The 17,702-nt window shown below is 35.5% G+C and overlaps 1 long non-coding RNA gene across 1 annotated transcript in view; it reads right to left on the bottom strand.

Annotated features, from left to right (window-relative positions):
- LOC145674642 (uncharacterized) overlaps positions 1-17,702 on the bottom strand; it is a 137,792-nt gene that overhangs the window by 65,186 nt on the left and 54,904 nt on the right. Inside the window, exon 2 of the long non-coding RNA XR_014129006.1 lies at positions 4,193-4,433. This is a non-coding gene — a long non-coding RNA (uncharacterized LOC145674642). The remainder of the gene's footprint in view (positions 1-4,192; positions 4,434-17,702) is intronic.

The raw sequence follows: 17,702 nt of genomic DNA, 5'->3' as shown, positions 1-17,702 counted from the left end.
ATTAAAAATTTTCTATTCATATGTGTCGAGTGTAGGGCAATGTCCCAGACAAAGAGGGACAGTGATAAAATCGTGTTCTAGTTACGTTCTACCGGAAAGTACACCAGATGTAATAGAATGCGCATCATTTTCCTATTTTTCACAAATGGAACGATGTCTAAGCAGTAGTGGGACATGTTGACATTTGTCCATTAGCTGCATGTGGATATCAACACTCACAAGGCCACATTTCAATATCGATCATTCGATCCCACTAGTGACTTTCCTTTAGTTTCCTCAGTTTCTTTATGAGTCCCCTTGCACAATTTAAACTTGGCTTCAGTTGTTACGTCCTTATTGATATGCAAAAGTGATCATCATATGCATCGCTTTGAGGGAATATTGTTGGACAATTAGCAATTGCTTTCATGTTCTTGATGGTATTCCTTACATTTTCGACCCTTTTTACTCATGTTTATTGAGTATGAGTGCATTTTTTGGTCATTTTTTCATTACGTGTTACCATACACGTGAATCAACCTACTTCATCTGTTGTGTTCTATTGACTCCCCAGACGTCTTTCCAGAGCATTTGACTACAAATTCGCTACAATTAATACTCAGAACGTCACTGTTGGCCAGCATCCGTACTTGGCGATTATGCAGCCAAACACAACAGGCAGTTTGTCGTTTGAAAACAAGTTGTCCGTCATTTTGTATTAGTTCCAGATATCGACTTCATAGAAACGAATTATTTTTAGCTGGTAGAAACCCTATCAATTCACATCAATTTAGACCAATTTTCATTTGGCAGATTTTCCGAGACTCCGTACGTTCCTTTGGGGAATCCCTTGCGCGTGCATGGTAGGATTGTGAAACATGTAGAATTCAATACAGCAGGTATGACTTCTTCAGCTAATTTTTACCAGCTCTCTTTACGTTGAATAATTTGCGAATTATTGGTGTCCGATATTCATTTTCCCTCGCCTTCGGCACCTTCTAGGTCCGAAACTATGTCCGATAGCACTTTTTGGAACACCCGTTATATATATACAATGTAATTTATTATTATTGTTTGTGCGGTTTCAGTATATTAATAAATACATTCTTAGTGCTCAGTATTTTCTTTTTTACCGTAGTGTCTTTTCTGGACGTTAATGAAATAAAACTTACGTACAATGAAACAAAAGTAATCACAATATATCTTAGACTTTGTTAGTTGTAATCCAAAACCATATTTTTCTATAATAATTGTATTTTAGTGACGAACTTTCGCTGTTTTGAATTTGATTACGAATCATTTCTCATCATAATAATTATATCCTTTGTCTAAGGAGTAAAAGCTGTGTTGCTGTTTCAATAAATAATAAATATAAAAACTGATTTGTGGTCTTCTTTGCATTGTTATCCTCCAAGAAATCGGGCTGGTTACAGGCCTGCCAATATTTATAGCCAAGTTTCGTCAAATAATCTGTCCTTCCTATGCTTCTATGAAAATATGGGTGTAATAATTCAAGCGCTGAGGAAAAAAGTCCGAGGCAAGTGGAGGCTAGTGACACCATACATTACTACCAAAAAGTAGAGCAAAGTCTTCCTTCTTAATATGATCGTGTTATATCAGCGGTTGTTAACTCTTCAGACACCAAAGAGGCTGGATATATCATAGATTTATCAAAGGTTTCAGCTCGATAGGCCACGCATCTTCTGACCCTTGAACAAAACCGCAACCTGTACACATTGTTATTGAAAAATTTCAAACCCTTTTAACGTGGTATGAACATTTTTTTCTCTATATTTATTATGAACTCATGATAAGCTTATCACCATAACCCAGAAAAGAAATAACAATGCAAACAGTGAAAGAACCTTTCATCCTCCCTCCCAAAGAGGATAAATGTTACATATTTCGCTGGTGAGGTGATGACATAAGTTATTTTATGGGACAGAAGGTTCTAAAGGAGGGATTCGTGGGAAAACTGGAAGCTCAAATCTAAGTCGATATTCCACAAATGTTGGCAGGAAGAATGGTTTAACACTAAGACAACTCCAAGCGCTAAAACACTAAGACTAAGACAAATACTCAAATCCAAACCTCCGAATTTGCAATAAGAAATATGACTGTGGATTTGAAGTAGTCCCTCGTACATTCTTTATAACAGACTTGAATCCCTTCGACTTCAATTTGTTCCCAATCTTAAAATTTGTCTAACTGGACGACATCTTGAAATAATACTAACGTCATTAAACCCATAGAATTATTGTGATCAGTACTTACAGTTCCATTTTAATTAGGAGAATGGCTCTTCATCCCACCTGGAGCAAGTATGGTTATGTTCGAATGCATTACATTTTAAAAATGCCGACATTCACGCACCTATTCCACTTTGCATAACATTCAATTATTTTTAGTCAACCATATACAAATACCGTCAAATGGGGTGAATAGAAACACATTTTTGGCTATATGAGAATATAAGTCTGGTAATGTTAAAGATTTCGCGTATCAGATTATTCCAAAAGAAAGGTCTTAATATGCTAATGAATTTCAGTAAACGTCATATTAATTTATCAACTCCACTTTTCTTCACCTTGATTTTTCTTAATGTTTCTATTCACCCCTACCCATGGGGTGAATTGAAACAATTACTTTATTTTCATTGTTGTTTCTTTTATACTATTGGAAAGGTAAAAAAGAAACAGCGTATTTGTTGAAACGAACTATTTATTTGATACCTGCAAGATATTAGTTCAATAAGACCAGTATTACATAAGTTACAAACTTATAAAACAATACAATGCACAATATAGGTATAAACGACCATATAGTTTTGATGATATTTGAATAAGATTTAAACCACTGAAATCATCAGGGAAACTTATCATGAGTTGAGTTGATTTTGAGGTTTACGTCCCGTTCAGCAGCGAGGCTATATAAGACGTGGACCTACTGATTAACGTAGAATCAGAACTACATGAGCTCCCGCCGGGAATCGAACCCGGGTCTTCCACGCCAAAGGCGCGTACGCTAACCGCTTAACCACGAAGGGGCCCGAAAGTTATCATATACTTAAAGCGTGCTGACGAACTCCTAATAAAACCCAACAGTTTCGTTCTGAAAATTTCATTGTTTATGTGCTCTCTTATAAAACACTCCCACATATGCATCATGTTCCCATTTTCGCACTTGGGTGCTGAATAGTCTCATCGAGTTTTAGCTTCTCATTTTTCCACAGCAAAATCACCAGCTTTAGAAAACCATCATCTAGTTCGTGATCGTCTGGAATGTTGTCTTCTGGAGTGTTGTCTTTCTCCTCTTCCGACAATACAAAGGTAGGTTGAGTTTCGTTGTGATTTGATGAAAATGTATCATTTTCAGAAAACAAACCAAAACTCTTACCAGAAACATCTATTCGTACTCTCTTCTTCCCTTATTTAATTTTTTCATCTTCTCTCATGCTCCTGAGAAGATCCATAAGGGAACGGTTTACAGTCTGAGATGACTTTTGCTGTTCTGTTTCTTCTCGTTCATTGTCTTTTTTTTTTTTTGGCAACATCCTCAGTATTTGGTCTCGACAAAGGGGAAAAATTCCACATTTTTCAAATCCAGCCCTGATATTTTCCTCCTTCAGTTTCACACTTTTTTTTTTCAGAAGACTTGGAAATTTGTTCTTAGAGATGGTTGATACATTCCTATCAGGTCCTTTTTTCTGCCCCTCAAGAATTTTCCACTCCTTGAGGAATTTCAAGAATTTCCCAAGAAGTGTTTCTATTCACCCCACTAATTAAAAATCATAACAATAACAAAGTAAAGTTAAATTTTGATTAAAAATAATTTACAAAAGAAAAACTTTTACTATGAACGTCAGTAAATGAAACAACAAACTACAAAATAGGCATATGTTCAAATGCAACAAATATGAAAATGTCATACTTACCAAGAAAGTTTAAGGAGCGCTAAAATACCGTCTAAGATTTCAGTAACACATTAATGCTACTGCCGTCTACCTCAGTGTTCCCAACTCAGTAAAACATTTTGTCTCTGCCCTGGACACTTTAGCCGTATAAGACTATGTTAAGATATTTCAGTTTTCTTGATTAATTTATCGTCCAGATAAATCCAAAACTAATCTGGGAGTTTTGTTTCTATTCACCCTCATGTTTCTATTCACCCCATTTGACGGTAAATAAACAAATATGAAAACGAAAATAAATACCTTTCGAAAAAATGATATTCCGCATATTCTTGTCGATAAACTGAGCTGTGGTACCCTATTAGTTAATGTATTAATCATCATCATAATCATAGTCGTCGGCGGCGTCGTCACCACGAACTAAACAATCGATTTGATACATTAACCAGTAATAGAACACTAAAATATGTAACCGTTCTTCACTCCAATTCAATTCTCCATTTATCATCCACAGCACAATGATAGAGGCTATGAAACAAAGCAACTGCAAATAAGAAAAGAATATTTATATAATGCATATTCTAACACAATCGAGTCGTAATTTCATACTTTCCTGTAAAAAAAAAAAAAAAAAAAAAACATAACATAATACGAATGTAACATCCAAGGGCAAACTATGTTATCATAAATGAATCCTTCATTTCGGAAACTGACCTGACCATATCAGCGGAAACCTAATATTTGGTACATTTCGAAACATTTCATATGCAATGTTTCATATACTTATTTTCCATTAAAACATTTCAATATCCTTAACGCACATTTTCCACAGACGGCAAAAGTCAGGGTTCTCTTGACTTCTGCATATTTACTCTTGTAGGTAACACTCATAAAATGCTAATGTTGTTTTATTCTTTTCCGACAAGTTGCATTTCTCAAACAAGTATTACACATGTTCTAATAAAGCTTTTGTTTTTAATTTTGCTGTTATCAATGTAGTAGTAAGCGCATGGGATTTAATTGAATTTTAAATTATTTGATAATTCAACTTATAGCTGTTATTTTATACTAAAGTACCAAATTTACACTTTAAGCAAAACATTTATGTATCGTCATGAACAACAAAAAAAGGTTGTGTATACTGTAAATTCCACATATTCATAAATAAGTCTGGTTTCTTCAAAGATCCAACAATTGATTTTTGTGCTTTCTTTAACAAAGCAGTGTAATAACGAATTACATTGTATTACTTTTGAGAAAAAATAGAGCAAAATACTTAAATAATTACGCGAAGAATAATAAGGGAGAAGTTACAGGGAAAATAACTCGACACTGCACTGGTATTTTGAATGTTCATAACATATAAGTGAAGTGTAAATAAGATCAAACTACATATTTCTGCCATGTCTATACAATTCCAACTTCGTGCACAGTCCAAATATACAAAAGCAATCAATATTTTTAGATGGAATTACTGAAAAATACGGAAAATTCATATTTAAACTCCAAGTGTGAGAGATTGGAGCAATATTAAAACGCGTTCTCTAGTGTGGTATCTGTGGTCAAGCGGGTTTAGACATGAAGATGGAATTTTAGAATCGAAGGGCGGCAGTTCGAGCCTGAGTTCGGGATTTTTTTTAAATATACGGAAACTTTTTAATATATAAAATTCCACTTTGAAGTACAACAAAACAAAATCTGATGTTGTCACGTTTCAAAGCTCAGTCACATTTATTCTCCATGTCCATATATGAAAACCCAAAAATGAGGAACGTTAACACTTCTAAAGAGAACAGATTTCTGAGTTGAACACCTAAAACCATGCCTCCAAAATGAAAATTATATATGTTCCTCCATACCATACCTCCAAATATATATATATTTGGATGTCCCTCATATGAAGTAATTTTGTTACGATACGCACACTCGCAAAATGTATTCTATGTGGCAGTAAACACACATTAGCGAAATAGCAGCTCCCTACGAGAACGTTAATCCGTGTCGACTTGACGACAAACTCATGAAATGACGTTTCCACATTATAATATAATTTAGTATGTTCATACGTAATAACTGAGAAACCGAAAGAGACAGAGAAACGAAACTTTGCACGAATCAATTAGAAAAAGAACGACACCTGCCGTGCATTACCCAATATCAACTCATTAACAGTAAGACTATTCATGGCTTTGGATTAATTGTTTTAACAAAAGAGACACTGACCAAAGCTTAAAACTTTACTTTATTTTAAATTATAATTTGTAACTGTTTCGGATTTTCATTAATTTCGATCGTGTCTGAAGAAGGATATGCTAGATATCCCAAACAGTTACAAATTATAATTTAAAATAAAGTAAAGTTTTAAGCTTTGGTCAGTGTCTCTTTTGTTAAAATCATTAACAGTGTTGCTAATCCAAGACAAAGTTGTGCTTTTTGTAAATAGATTGATCTAAATTGGATATCATGATTGGTAGCAATGAAATTAAAGACAAGAGGGATGGTAAAGCAGATCAGTGTTACACACTTTTTGAGAAATAATGTGAAAAACGTGCTAAACACAAACGTAGTTGGCACACTCAGTCTTGCCTACTTTTCAAACCACACTTCTCAGATTTAACAAGATACCGATTATCAAAGTATGTGATTTGTCGATCTCACATAACCACAGTGCTGCTCCTCATGCTCTACCGCCTTGCATTATAGCTTTTAAATCAATACGGCACTAGTGACATTTCAAGAGTTATTCAATCTTTTCGAAACTCAATCTCTCTCTTCTGTTAATCGTTAACAGATTTCAACGGAGCCACCTAGACTTGAAATCATCGTAAACAGTTGTTGTCAATATTAAATATTAGGTGCAGAAAACGTCAGCACATCACTCCCTGTATGCGCCAAAGGCGTTTGTATTTAACAAATGTTTTACGGTATTTCTCAAAAAGTTTACAAGAGTGATCTGAGTTAACCATCTCCTTTGTTGTTATTTTTATAGTTGTTTCCAATGTTGATATCAATTTAGGTCATTCTATTTACATAAACATAATTTTGCCTTAGGTTGAGAACACTGTTCATGTGGTGATGTTCCTCAATACAAGGGCAGTTGTCCTCCTTTCTCTAGTTGCTTCGTGCAAAGTTACGTTTCTCTGTCTCATTCGGTTTCTCAATTATCACGGTTTGACATTCTGAATTATATCATCGGTTTCAATACAAAAGGGCGTAAGTTACATTTATTTTCGGATTTTAAGATTTTAAGCTCTTCCGATATATGTCGATTTTTTGCAGATACTACCAAATATTTGTGACTGTTGGGTGAATCGTTCAGCTGTGGGTGGTAATTTTCATAAGGGCGTTAAGAGATACATAAGTAAGTTGTACAAGCATAAGGAATTAAATTACACATACGCTTTTCTGCAATGGACGATCGGAGTAAATAATGGTGCGCTCTGGCTTCCATACGCCACAATGTGTATTTAAACTTTAGGTTTCTTTGTGTGTAAATTCCACCACAGATTGTTTACGATTGTTAATTCGTATTTATTTACGATACAAACGTGGTCAATGACGTATAAGAATATAATTTTACCTTTACAAGAAGAGAAGCAACTTAGTTATTGTATCAGGAGGAGCTGAACGGTAAAGGTCATGGAAATGAACAGGCAAAGCAAAATTATTGCAAAAGAGGATATTCTCAGGTTTGTGACGTATAATGACGATGATAGTCACACTGAGTGTACAGATCTGGTAGATGATAGTGATGGGGATCCTGACTATTTTCCTGAAAAAGATATAGTATATTTTTCCTAACATTGATTTTTTTATCAAGATCAATATTTTAAATTACGAAAATAATAGCAACTAATTATTACTTTAAGATCACAATGCCAATTCATTACCGCAAAATAGTGTTATCGTATTTAATTAGTACTGAAACAGAATATCTATAATGAGTTTTAAGATGTTGGATGTAAAAATACTACACAATATATAATCAATAATCCTACAATGGTTTTAGAGTTATTTCTGTCCCTGTTCAACCGATTGGCACCACATTTGGACGATATAGACTGCCATGGTTATCCTTTCGTACCCCCTAAGGTTTGAAAGTGATCCTTGAATTTGTGCTAAGAAATAGAACGGAAACTACGATGGGTTATCAATAATCCAAAATATTATTGAATGCTATCAATCAATTTCATGTTAGTTCACTTCAAACAAGCTATACACATGCTGATGAGAATTTCGTGTTTAAATTTTGTAAAAGCTTATTTTCCTACCCTAGAGCAGTACCTATGTTTTGCAGAATAATGTTGCTGTGAGCTCAAAACAAATCAGTTCATGGGTTGCATGCTTCATTCATTTCCTTTCTTTGTTTTCCCTTTCATTTGTATGTGATCTTCCTGGACATGGAGCCCTAATTCCTTTTTCATGTTCGGCCGACTTTTCTTCAACATCTTAGCAAGATCTTAGCAAGGCAACGAGATAGGATGGCAAAAGTTGCGGTGGATGAGATTTACAGAAGAGGGCGTAAGCTCTGTTTTGCTCAAAGCACGCAATAGGGTATGAATTCTCCAGATTTTCTTCAATCAAAAGGTCCACGCGAAGTTATACACTAAACTAGCATAACTCTTACCACGGTATTCTTCTCTTCGACCTGTTTCTCAGCAAAAGAAGAAAGACTTGGAAAATATGTGCAATATAGGAGTGATACCGCGAGACTACTACATCTACTTCCGGAATCTCTAAAGTGATTAACATTTCGAATATTTTGTTAAGGTCGATTGTTAAAAGAACTTACTGTTGTGTCGTGTCACTACAGCAATAATGGCTACTTTAAAGACAGATTCATATTCATATTATATAGCGTGTAGCGAAACTTTAAAAAAAATATAATAATAAATACCTTTATAATTATAACAAAAATAAAAAAGAAATAAAACCATTTAAATGTCTTCTTAATGTTCATTATGTTCACAGAGGTGATAGAATCTGAAATAAAGCACTGAAACATACGCTATATTATTATTAAAACACTAGAAGTTAGCACACATATGTTCACTGCATAAGGGCGCAAGTGCAAATCTGCAATTTTGTCAAGGTAAACGAACAGCTTGAAAGTAACTTTTACATGGAAAGGAACACCAGTCCTTTGCCATTAAGCGTGTAAAAAAGTAAAGCTCCCTTAAAGTAGTAAAAACAAGTTATGTTGACTGGAATGTACCACAAAATCTTCATTTGCTCCTCCTGCAAACTTTTGAAAATGTTAGTTATTGTATTGAAAGCGATGATATTAAAATGTGGAAACGCCATTTCATGACTCTGTCGTCAAGTAAGCTTGGGTTAACGTTCTCGTAGGGAGCTGTTATTTCACTAATGCGTGTTTACGATCACATATAGTGCATGTAGCAGGTGTGCGCATTGTTACCCGCAATCGTTAGCTGGTGTACGAAATTACCTTATATAAGTAACACCCTATACGGGGTGAGTGGCAATTCAATTCACCCCTTGCATGGGAATATGCTGAAGTACTTTGGAACATTTTCACGTATATGAAGTAGTGGTCGAGAGAAAGAGAGAAGAGAGATAGAGTATATATATATATATATATATATATATATATATATATATATATATATATATGTGTGTGTGTGTGTGTGTGTGTGTGTGTGTGTGTGTGCGTTTGTATTTCTCATTAAACAATTAGTGAAATTTAGAATCTGGATTTTTATAAATCAATTTTCAACAATCATATAGAAAATCCTTACTGCTTAGAATGAAATTAAATCGCAATTTGTTATCTACTTACGTGGAATCTTTACTTGTTTTGTAATTTATAGCAGCAAGCCTTGGAATACTGGGCACTTAAAACTATAAATCCCATCACTTTACTTATTTTGCTTCAGTGTTCATGGAATTCAAACTAAAATTAACAAACAATCAAAACCTGATCTAGCAGTGACGATAAGTCAAATTTAACATATCTTATAATATTACCTTGAAAGCAAGGTTTCTGAAATACTCGATTTCGAGATGGCTTCCCGATAAAATAGTTTTGAACACATTAGCAGAGGTTTGCAACCGCCTTTAATATTTGAGCCCGCCTCTGATATAGTACTAATGCTCAGCGACATTAGACTCTAAAGTAACTATTATTTTAGCCCAAGTGATTAGAAACGTGATCCCGGAATTTAACGTTCCAATTTCGCTTCTTGACTTTCTCGTTGAAACGTAACTTTTCTGAAACTACAGAGACAAAGAAGAAATATATTGAACCATATAAACGGAAGACAATTGACTGCGTCAAGTGGGTGAAAGTCATAAAGCACCTTTTGATACAACGTTCAATCAAGAAATGAGTGCTTTAACCGCTAGTAGGCCCCATTTCCTAAAATATTTTAGGTTAGGGAGATTACTTTATACATTTCAGAAACCCATAGATAGATACGATGTCGACGAAAACAATATTGCAACCATATTAATGACACAGTCAATCGTAACCCTATATTAATCAATCGTAATCGTAACAGACAACCGTAACCATATGTCTTATGATTTCTCTAATCTTTAGGTACAGTTTGTCTTCAATGCTTACAACGCTAAATTGAAAGAAATCCTCACTCTTCCATTGAAATACAAACTATTTTTTTTTCTCTTGTTATTATGGGTGAAATGTATACTACAAGGGTCACGTGATGTTAGGCCATGCTTTTTTTCGGTTATGTGGTGTTAGGCCATGCCTTTATGGGGCAGTTTTACCGAGGGGATTTTTTTTTGTTTCTTTTACGGCATAAAATTAGGAGATTGTTACCTTATCATGGAGTACAGGTGTATGTATAGCTTATTTTGTGTTACTTGATTTTAACTTTTGCGCCCCTGGAGTGTGACGCCCGCTGAAATTTTGCGCCCATGGCCCCTTTACATATTTTACGCTCCGCCTTTATGGGGTAGTTTCACGTATGGGTTTATGTTGTTCCCTGTTGTGGGTATACATTTGAAGAATGTTATTTCCTTTTTTTACCTTATAGGGTGTATATATAGCCTACCTTATTTTTCTTCCCTTTGATACGCCCCTGCGCACACCTTAATATTGCCTTTAGGATTACGTCATGGGGTCACGTGGTTTTAGGCTTTATGGGTAGACCTACCGAAGGGGTCGATTTTATTTTCTTTTATGGGTATAAAATTATGGAGATTCTTATTTCTATTTCTCACCTTATAGGTTGTATGCATAGTCCTTTCCCTTTCATGAGTATTATTGATTGATTTTGGAGCCTTATTACATTATATGATTATATGGACGCGTACTTAAAATTATACCCTTAAATTTGATAAGTACTTTTTGATTCATTTTGTTCCGCTTCAGGGGTGAACATGGATACCTTACATGTGTTGACTACTACGTTATAGGCATTGCAATTGCCCCGTGTTCGACTCTTGGTGCTAGTTTAGGAAATTTTGAGTTAAATGCCCCCTCGAGGCTAAGGGAGACGATGATGAGAAATGATAGGACGAAACAGGAGAAAACATGAACTTACTTGACTGAGGATTGAAGCAGGGACCTCACACATTAGAGGCAAGCGCTATGCGACCGTGCTCCATTGAGAAATTTTAATTTTTTGATTACTACGTTATAGACAACGTAATGGTCCCGAGTTCGATTCTTGGTGCTAGTGTTAAGAAATGTTAACGTCCCCTCGAAGCTAATCAAAAGGATGATGATAAGAAATGGTAAAATGAGAAAACATCATAAACTTACTTGGCTGAGAATTGAAGCAGAAACCTCACACATCAGAAATAAGCGCTGAGCCACAGTACTGCATTGAGAAGTTTAGTTTGTTGATTACTATGTTATAGACATTACAATCGTCCGAGTTCAATTCTTGTTAGTTTCAGGAAATGTTGAGTTTAACGTCCCCTTGAGGCTAAGGAAGACTATGATGAGAAATGATAGGAAGAAACAGGGGAAAGCATGAACTTACTTCATTGTTGGTTCGAGTCTAGTTGTGTTCGCTAGAACAACAGTGAATCGGTAACAATGGTCGCGCGATTTTTCAGTGTTGCCAACACTATCAGAATGAATCGATTCATTTAGTCGGAGCAGTTTCGTGACGGAAACTGATTTTTGTCTCGTACACAATTATTTCTGAAACAGAATTTTGTTTTGTACACATTTTTTTCTGAAACAGTTTTGTTCGTATACAAAAAAAAATTCTGAAACAATTTTGTTTTGTACAAAAAAAATTCTGAATCATTTTGTTTCGTACACAAAAAAAACTGTTCTGAAACAGAATTGTATTTTGCACACAAAACTTTTCATTTCGTACACGAAAAAAGTTCTGAAACAAAAATTTAGTTTGATTTTTTTTTCGCAAAATATTTTTTTTTTTAGAAATTTTATTTACCGGTAACCTGATTCAGAAAAAGAAATTGAAATCACAGTACAGAGAAAAGAATTTGATTTTAGGATGTGAAATAAAACACAGAATTACTTTTTTTGTTTCTGTACATTGATTTTTAGCATGTGAAATAGAATATAGTATTTCTTTTTTCTCCATCTGTGTGTGCATTTATTTTTCTTCAAAGAAAGATTTTTCTTCAAAGAAAGTGACGGATACAAATTATGTAAAGAGAAAATAAAACATATAAATATGGGTGGTGATATTTCTTCTGTTTCCTGAAGAAGAAGAAAACAAGATTATTAACATCTAACAAGAACATAAACTAACTGATCAAGAGTGAGGTGAGAAAAAGAAAAGCAAATGTAACGCACCTGAATTCCATCTTTCTCTCCACTGGTTTGTGCAAGGTGATGTCATCTTCTGCACCTGAGTTTGCCTCCGCTGTGACATCATAAGAAACTCGTGCATCGTTGAAGCATGTTTCGTGTTGCAGTTGACTCTTTGCCCGTCTTTGGGAGGTGATGTTGGTGGCATTAGTGAAAAGTATGGCTGTCATTCCATTTTGGCTTTTTTTTATTTCCATAGGGCAATATTTCGTATGTATCTGGTAATAATCGATGCTTTTTCTAGTTGAAACTGTACTTCTTTTCTTCAGGTTTTGTGACAAGATAATGATCGTGGGTTCTGTAAATTTTGTGTGGTTTGCTAATGGATATTTTTTCACTGGATTGACTAACGATCATTTGCTCCAGACTATTGACATTTAACTTTTGACTTGCTGTATAACTGAGTGTGAATCCGCGAGTTTTGCATACATAACTGGTTGATTTCGTGTTGGGGTCGTAGATTTCTAAAGCGTATTGTTTTGGGGCCACCAGATACAAATTTTTAAATCTATGCTTTTGCTCCAATTGATTGCAGTTCATTTGACATTGGACCAAGAAATACTTCTGGTTCTATTGTGGGCTCTGATGGTCGCTGCGTGAATATAATGGAATCTGTATCGAAATATAGTACTCTTTCTTGCAGCAATTCTTAATATTTGTAGAGTTCCAGACGAGCTTGACACGTTGTAAATGCTTCAGGGACAACATTAGAATTGTGATTTTGTACTGGAACATCATCTTCATACTGCCAATAAAGGTATGACAACGAATCACTAACAGGTAAAATTTGGTTGACTTTTATATCTAGAGCAGTTAATTTCTGATACAGTTTTTGTGGTCGTTAATGATGGTCGTTTGGCTGAAATTGTCTCTTATAGCGAGTCATTCCCAGAAGGCATTCAAACAGTTTTGCAAGACTATGATGTGCTGAATTTGTCATATAATTGGTGCATCCAAAGTTATGCCTTCACGTTGTTGTACCATTTGAATATACTGCTGCTTTTCTTCTTCGGTGGCACAATTGGCAGGCCATTCAGAAGCTTCCAGCTTACGTTTCAAAAATATGTTAATGTATTCGCTGAATAATCCGCCAGTCTTGGATTCAGGATCATATACGGTGATGTCGTAATCCCAAATTTCGTAAATTTCAATGATTTGATAACCAACCTCAATTGCTTTCTGAATTTCATAGGACACCCACGTTTCTGTTAGACTTCGTTCACTGTAAAAATGTCTACATTCAGAATCTTGATTTAATGCTGTGGCACAGGCAGCACAGAGTGGAATCAACAACTTCTTATTTGAGCGAAATAGCAGTACTGGATGAAACACATTTCTGCTAGGCAAAATCTCTAACTTGATTAATCCGTTGACATCTTGAATGGCGGGCATTTCTCCATCTCCTTGCAGATATATTCGTGGGTGCCCTATTGGATATCTTCCACATTTATTTACATATGAATACGGAGAAACAATATCCAAAAATTTAATTTCTTCGCCTTCATTTTCATTTGCGACGTGATACAATTTAATGGCATTAACACGGCCACCATAGAAGCTGTTTCTTGCATTTAACGGTGTTTTATTAGTATAAGGATGTGAGCTTAAAGAGGAGGCCAAGTGGATTGGATTTTAACACTTGACGAAATTCACATTCCACATTTCATGTACTTTATATGGCATAGATCGTAATAATTTCATTTTACGCTGTGTTCTCTCGTAACGATAGTTCATCGTTTCTTCGGAGTTCTCATAAATTGGCTGATCACGGCCTGTAGGGACACAGAGAGGACAGGCATCTACCCTACAACCTTGAAATTCATACGCGTGTTCCTCTTCAGTGTCGGGATGTTTGTAGTAACCGTCCAGATGAAAACCAGCAACATAAACTTCTTTTCCTCTTGCTGCATGTAGAATTGGATGCCCCTCTTTTTTCTCCATGTACGCAAGCCACTGCAAAGCAATCCGTGAGTGGTTGTTTCTGTGACGGTAGTCTCGTGCAGGAAGAATGCTAATAGTATTGGGGTTTAAGAAATTTCGTCGAAATACTAAATTGCACGCACTCGCCAAAGTGATATCCTCCAGGAAAGGATTGACGTCGGTTTCTTGTTCTAAAGTAGACATGAAAGATATACAAGTCATTCGAAGTACGTTGACGTCCTGGACACAATATTTCAACAATTATTCTTGGAAAATAAAAGTATCATTCTGGTGTTTGTTGTACCATGTCATGAATTTATCTCGTTCATCCACTTTCATTTCAGCTGCACCATAATAATGGATGTCCGGTTATTTTCCCACATACGCTTGATTTGCAGCAGTATTAAAAAGTGTGGAAAATATCCTTTGGTCGCTGGTAAATGAAATGCCTTGGATAATTTACTTAAATCCATTGGCACGACATTTAATGAGTCAATAAACAACAAGTGATTCACTTTCATGCTTAAAATTTTTGCTCCGTTCAAGATCAAAGCAGGTTTCAATTCATGTTCTTCCACTAAGGATTTAAGAATGAAATGACCATCATATCCCTTAGAGTTATGTGCCAAAGATACAATAAGCTTGATGTTGGGTCGTGGTTGACGTAAATACGCAAGAAAGGCATTGATCGGATCATATTGAAAAATATGTTCCCGCTGTAAACAAACTTCATACGGATGATGTATATCTTCATCTTCAATACAGTTGTATCATACTTGTTGGGGCACCAGTAAATTGGGCTTATGCATGAAAGTGTCTTCATCAAAGAAAGTATCCTGTGTGGCTTCGATATCATAGAAGACAATCATAGTCTTCTTGGCCTGTAACACTGATGGAACTCCAGGCTTTAATTGAGTCGTATCAGGCTTCATGTAGCATTGGTGGGTAGGCATAACGTGTTTACGACATACATTACAAAAATAATCTGTACAATGATGTTCTCTTTCCCCTGTATGGACAAACGAATAAATGCGTAAACATTTAGCACACTGTTTCACCATCTTACATATTGGTTGGCTCTTATGATATAGTACAGTCAGATGAATCCTATAGCATGTTTCACCATAAAATTCACGATTGCATTCTAAACACTGCTTCTCCGTATTGGCCTTACTGCATGGCGGTTTTTGCAAACATTTCTCACACATGGCCGAACAGTTCATGACGTGTGCAATACGATGATCATTTTTTTGTGGCATGCAGCACAGTAATAGCTGGTAGAAAAACAGACGTTAATGACGTGATGATGTCATAATGAGATGTGATGCACATTAAATTGATTGGAATTTTGTCTTCCCCACCAGGCCCTTCATGCAGAATATCTTCTCCGGAAAAGCTGGTGTATAATTTGTCAAGTAGCGTTGCATTGTCGCAATTCTTCCACAGATCCCCATGATCTAAATTCACTGCGGATCTAGACAAAAGTTCATGTACGTCTGAAATAACAACAAACTTGAGCTGTTTGCGATATTGATTGTACAGTTTCTGATTTGTATCTTTATCCTTTTTCAATCCAATAGCAATCACAATTGCATAAGCCAAACATTCCTGTCGGTGTTTTTTTTAACACGTAAAATGCCTTTCTTGCACTTTAATAACTCCTCGTTTGATAAAAGACCTCGGCGCACTAATTCAAAACCACGGGGCACATCTACATGATGAAAATGTACAATGAACGGTTCGTCCATGAGAAAACTATCGTTAATTTGAAGGATGCGATCAAAGGAAATCCATAAAGTCTCCAGTTTCAAATTACTTACACAACGAAAAGATAAACAAAACGGCTTGTTCTTCTCATCATGAGATAAAATCGATAATCCAACCATCGATGATTCGTCGACATTTTCCAATAAGTAATCCAATTTGTTGAAAGGAGGTCTGAACCCACTCAACAATTTCGGTGTCACTGGTCGGAGCATTGATTTGGATTTCCAGCATTCGACCTTCAAAATTAAAACGCCGATAATGTCTATTGATTTCCCGCAAAACAGTAAACCCAGAGGTAGTCATACTCAAATAGGAAAGGGTAAGGCAAACCAGAGACCAACATCAACTGACCTAAGTTTCTGTAGTGATAAAAAGAATGAATGAAATTGTTTTTCTAACTGTGCTGAGAGAATCATTGTAGTAAGCACTTTTCCCTCACACTGAACTGTAAAACGTATTACGCACGTGAAATGAAAACAAAATCTCATGCGCTTGTTTTTTTGAGCTAAGCGGTTAAACAAGGAAGACTCGAATTCGATTCTGGGCGGGAGACCAGATCCCACATTAAACTGAAGGTACATGTCTCACTGTTAAAAGGTACGTTGTAGGGGAACAAATTCGTGCGTAGTTTTTCGAAAACAAAAATTTTGTAATTTTAAAATTACGTTAATGTTAACTTTCAGAAATTGAGCTTCCTCATAGCTAAGTGGTTAGCGTTAAGCACCTCTGACCCGTGTTAAACACCCAGTATGCGCTCAGATTCAACATTAAGCTGTATTCCTAGCCTCACTGCTGAATGGACGATAAACCAAAATCAACAAACCATGTCATTTCTCGTGCTTACTTCTAATGTGTGGGATTCCTAATGCGATCCCCGGTCAAGTAAATGACGGTACTCCCACTTATTCTTCTATTTGCTCTCCTATAGACTAAATATTTCATGCTAAAATATAAACAGTGAGAACTATGTTATCCTCATGCGTAATACATTTCAAAAGCATTTCATTGATATCAAGAAACGTGGTTAATAAACTCTTAATAATTTACCTCAAATTCAAGGAATGGAGTAAAGTCACGCTGACACAAGATGTACACCTGCTCAATTTCAAGATTTTCGTGGAGGTAATACTTTGAAAATGAAATTAAAAAAATTTATTTAGGTCTGAAACGTGTTCAACAAAAAGGTGACATCACTATCAGCCAATCAAAAACAAGGAAATTAATAAACGACATCACGGAGAACCAATGAAAGCACAGCTTTCATCATGTATCATGAGCCGAAACGTGATGTAACAAACAATCTGATTGGTTGAGACATTATTCACGTTTTTCTCCTTACACATCAAT

This window comes from Thermobia domestica, chromosome 17, assembly GCF_964235325.1.
Source record: "Thermobia domestica chromosome 17, izTheDome1.hap1.1, whole genome shotgun sequence".
Lineage (NCBI taxonomy): Eukaryota > Metazoa > Arthropoda > Insecta > Zygentoma > Lepismatidae > Thermobia > Thermobia domestica.
The sequence above is the reverse complement of the archived record's forward strand: the minus strand, read 5'-3'. Positions and strand labels throughout refer to the sequence as shown.